Source organism: Suricata suricatta, chromosome 9 (assembly GCF_006229205.1).
Source record: "Suricata suricatta isolate VVHF042 chromosome 9, meerkat_22Aug2017_6uvM2_HiC, whole genome shotgun sequence".
Lineage (NCBI taxonomy): Eukaryota > Metazoa > Chordata > Mammalia > Carnivora > Herpestidae > Suricata > Suricata suricatta.
The window spans coordinates 21,605,435-21,610,678 of NC_043708.1; the positions used below are offsets into that span (position 1 = coordinate 21,605,435).

The 5,244-nt window shown below is 40.9% G+C and overlaps 2 pseudogenes; both read right to left on the reverse strand.

Annotated features, from left to right (window-relative positions):
- Positions 1-346: 346 nt before the first annotated feature.
- Positions 347-1,431, reverse strand: LOC115302169 (annotated as a pseudogene).
- Positions 1,432-4,416: 2,985 nt separating this feature from the next.
- LOC115302170 lies at positions 4,417-5,039 on the reverse strand (annotated as a pseudogene).
- Positions 5,040-5,244: the final 205 nt, after the last annotated feature.

Here is a 5,244-nt window from a genome sequence, read left to right on the forward strand (position 1 = left end):
ATCTTCCTTGCCCAATTAACCCAAAGAGAACAAAAAACTGAAATGATTAGTAAGGAAAAATGTAGGGATTAACACACCCTCTTAAATGGTTTTCAAATATTTTTAAGATTTAAGAAGGGCTTAAAGTTTCTCATTCCTAGTAGGAAAACATTATCTAAATGAATACCCCAATGGGAAACCACTATAAAATGTCTCAGCTGTATATGGGGCAGAGAGGGTAGGGATCATCTTAACAGTACCCCAGCTTTCTCCAGGAGAAGGTCAGAGGTATGCTGGTTTGTATTATTGTGATATCCATTAGCTGCTCTAAGTTGCTTATCCTTCAGCAAGGGCTTTAAGAAGGGCACTATTCTTGACCTCCAAACTTGGCTGACAATTTACTGATGAGATTCATAACCTTTGGATTGCTCTGATATTTTTTGGGTCTGGGCCACATGACGGAACTCCATGATAACTTCTGGATCACTAAGAATTTCAGTGAGCCCAAGCATTCTTGCCATTCCAGACTTGCTTGCCCCCTGTCATTCCAGGAATCATCCCTCCCTACCCCCAGAAAACCCACCTGGGAAAGAGCCATCCTGAGCTCCTGACAGTTATCTGGCTGCTTCTTCCCTCTAGGGTCTCTCATGTTCTTTCCAAGCCTTCTTAACCCCTTCTAATTTTTCTTTAATCTCTTTTCACATTTTCACTCTTACTTTCTCTGATTTCCAGCCATTTTCAGAGTCCTCAGTTGAACTCTCAGCATTGCACTAGTATCTTCATCATAATCCAGTTTGCAAGCAAGGGCAAGGTCATGTGCTGCTTCTTCCCAATGGCCTAGAAGTCTGTATGCGTTCCCTCATTGCTTGTAAGGCTGAGTTGAATTGGGATTTATTTCTATAGCTCTGTCACAGTCTCAAATGGCAGTATTTATTTGGATACTGTAATTTGATGAAGACACTTACTCTCTTGGCATACAGTGTGCCCAAGTGAGCATTCAGCTTAATAGCATCTGTGAACAAGTCAATGGCTTTCTGTAGTTCACCACCATTTAGGGGATCAAAGGCAGGTACTTTTTTTCATTTGCCAGGTCCATCATTTCCTCAGTCATCTCTACATTTTCATCTCCCATTTCTGGAGGAGCATCAGTATGTGGTTCAATCACACTTCACTGTAAATTTTTAGACCACTTTAGTCACTTAATGGTTCATCCGTCTTTGTTTCCTCCTTTGATATTATCTTCTGATTTCATTTTATGAATAGCAGGTGGCATTTTACCCCCAGGCTCTCCATCCACTCCTGCAGAAAGTGCATTCCCTCAGTGTGCAGAATACTCAGATCCCACTTGCCCATTTTCACCAAGGTCCTAAACTTGTTCACTGTGGGGTCCGTGGTCCAGAGGCAATGGGAAGTGGGTGGGTGCAACAGAGGTTGCAGCCTGATTCCAGGCATGGATAATAGTTCAGAGTGACTGTGTGGCATCTAAATTCTGGGAAGCCACGTGACTAAATAAAAATTGGGTCTTCTGTTAGGAAAGAAGGATGGAAGAATTGACATTAGAAGATAATTAGTCTTTGGCATACAGGTTTTATCAAATATAACCCTCTAAACAACCTTATGAGTACTAACCTTAGGGTACTGTTATTATTAGCATTCATTTATGGGGTTCTATTATTACTACCATTCATTTACTTGGCAAATATGATTGTGCATTACTGTGCATTAGATGTAGTTCTAGGTAGGGCCTTGGGATTTATCAGGACACAAAGCATGTAAGCCCCTATCCCCTTGGAGGTTTTATTCTAGTTAGTAAGGCAGACATCAAACAAATACATATATAATATGCTAAATAGTGATAAGGGTAATGAAGAAATGTTAATCACAGTAAGAATAATGTATAATGTTAATTTAAATAGAGTGACGCTGAAAGGACTTTGAAGAGGTGACTTCTGAGCAAGCATCTGAATGGAGCCATATAAGCATTTGGGAGAGGAAGTTTCCAGGTCAAAGGAACAAAAATACCTTCAGCTGATGGGTGCTTGAGTGGTTCAGTCAGTTAAGCGTCCAGCTTCAGCTCAGGTCATAATCTTGTGGTCCGTGAGTTTGAGCCCCACATCGGGCTCTGCTGACATGCCAGAGCCTGGAGCCTGCTTCAGATACTGTGTCTCCCTCTCTCTCTCAAAGAGGAAAAAAAAACACATTAAAAAATTTAAGAAACACATTTAGTTGGACATTAAGTTAGTAAAAATGCTAGTGAATGTGGATGTAAAATCAGAGAAAGAGATAGGGTCAGACTACAGAGAGTTGTAAACAATAGGAAGTTTGAGTTTTAATTTTGTGATTGAATAGGGCCACTGGAGTTTTTGGGCTGGTGAGTGAAATGATTAAATTTAGATCTTAAATCATTTTGGTTGCTGCATAAACATGGACTCAGAGTGTAGGGCCAGTGGGATAGAAAGCAGAGTGAAAACAAAGAAAAGACAATTTTGAGAGGGTAGGTGGGAGATGATGATGGTTTGGATGAGGATGGCAATAATGTTGAATGTGATAAGTGATAAGAGGCAGGGTATTCTCTGAAAGTGAAGTTGATGGATCAAATGTGGGACGAGTGAATGACATCAAGGATTGTAGGTTTTTTAATATGCTTAATTTTATGTGTCAACTTAGCTGGACCATGGTGGTCAGTTTTTGGAATTGGTTCTCTAAACTTATTAAATTCAAAGGCACTAACGACTTCTTCCATTGGTAAAAAGAGCATGGATAGTCTGTGGTGTGATGTGACAACAGAAGCTCGCAGAGTATCACCACTGGATACTCCTATTCAAACTCATAGGCAAGTTTCGGAGTGACTAAAATGTTCCAAAATATTAAAAACAATCAGAATAATGAGTATGAGATTGGCTAGTTGCTCCTAATTGCACTGGACAAAGTGAGGAAATAAAAAGGATGAACTTAGGGAATCAAATTCCCAGCTCATGTGCTGCATAAATGACCTGAAAGTATCTGTCTGTCCTGAAAGAAACTTTTATCACCTGTAGCCAAAGAGCTGAGACTGCTGAAAACCAAACTGGAGTCTCATCCTGCAAGTGGTTGAATTACAATGCAAATTGAATTTTCAACCTCACAGGGTGTCTGCTATTAAAGTGAGGGCATAGATTGGGAAGGAATGAGATCCTGAAAATTGGATTGGGGACATATGGGAAGATCCTGATAAAGCTGAGGATAGTGAACCCTTAAATTCCCATGAGTCTTCTTTGCCAGGAGAAGCAACTACTCTATCCTTATCTGAGGAGATTAACCCTCTTCTGCCTGAAGAGATTGTAATGGCCTCCCCTAAGGTAGTTGTGTGGCAAGACACGGCTGATTCTCCTCAGAACCTACCTCCATCACACCACTCCTCTTTGCTTCTAGATCTATCACTGAACTCAAGTTCCAGGCTCCTAATGGTGAGGTACAAAGTGCAACCCATAAAAAGGTGGAGTACACTTCACAGGAATGACTATTTGATTTTTCCAATTTATATAAAGAAAAATACAGGAAATAGGGGTAGGAGTAAATATTAAAGGTGTGGCATAATGGTAGAAAGACCATAAATTCGATCAGGCAGAATCTGGATTTAATGTTGCAGTTTAGGAGTTTTGAAAGAGCTACCTGAAACAAACCAAGAGGTGACCCATACAAAATGAATTGAAATACCAGAACTGGCTTGATAAATCCATTGTAACATTCCAGTCTCCCTAAGCTTTTGAATCTCCTCCTCTCTAGTTTATCATTTAAGGTCTGTTCATTCACCCTAAGAAGGTACAGAGGACACATTGTTCACTTATGACTGTGAGCAGTAAGTTTGTGGGGGAGCCCCAACATTCTTGAAGAGCTCTGTGATGGATTTTCTCTGTAGGTCAGAAATTAGAGTGGGGACAGCTGTCACTAAATTGTGCAACGGAAGTAATTAGCACCACTTGGCTTCTGATACCTTGGAATTTATTTAGTCACCAAAGGCAAGGTGGGCATGGTTACTATAGTAGACGGCAGAATCAAAGCAGCAGTCAGATTATTATGACTTACAGAGACCTCCTCAGCATTGACAGGTTGATCATGGTATTTCTATGAGTAAAATTCATGGTAAGCCTACTAAATTCTTACTTGATTTGTATAAGCAGAGAGTTCTAGGTCAAAGGAACAAAAGTCAAATTTGAATTATAAAAGAAGAGTCACAGACCCATAATTAATTTCTAAACTTAAGACTCAGAACCCTTTGAATTGAATGAAAGAGAGGCCAGTTCCCTTTGAGGAAGGACCTCACTACACTGTCAAAAATGTATACTGTTATTATTTCTCCCAGTCTATTCCAAAGGGATATGTGGCCTTTTATCAAGGTGACTAGGTATTGGGGAAAATAAAATAATGACCTTTTTTTCACAAGTTGTCAATGGCACTTTACTTTTTCTTTTTCTTTTTCTTTTTAATATCCTGTTCTGTAGCCTCCTTCGTCCATTTTGCCTGGATGCCACGGAGCCTGGCATTGGCACGAGTCATGCTAACACTGGAAAAAGTCTTGAAGTTTTTCTCCTTCTTAGAGGCATTCCCTATAAGCATGACCAGTCCTGTCAGCTGGGTAACCAATTTGAGTTCTTCAGAAGAGCTGTCTCTTTTCTTGGGGGCTGAGGGCTTCCTGGGGGAGAGGATGAGCTTGGAGTGGTACTCTTGCAGTTGAGGCACACTGGCGTGCAGGGACTTAGTAGACTTTCTCCACCTTCTGGGATCTCCTGAGATCCCAATAGCCTGTGCCACCTTCCTGTGAACGCCATCCACCCTTCTATCCTTTAACTCTTCCAAGCTGAAGCCCCTGCCAGCTTGCACTTTGGCGTGATATCTCACCATATGGCACCTCACAGTGGGCTGGATGGGTCCACATACAGGGCGTTGCAGCATGCCTTGGCTTCTCAGGTCTTGCATTTGTGGATCTTCTGCACCAGCTGGTTGAATCACACGGGCAAGTGCCCCTGCCTGTCCTTGTGGAAGTCCTGCTTCAGGATCATGCCATTGTGGCTGGGTGCCATGGTTGTTGCCTAGGGGCCTCCTAAGAGGGAGAACTGAAAATAGTGACTTTTTAGGATTATTGGACACAAACTCTGAGCTGACACCAAAAATATTACATATGCATAATTTATAAGTATATAAATATATATGATGAACATATATAATATCTTTGGTTTTTTCCCCTTTTCTCTATAAGATGGATGAACTTTACATTTTACATTATAG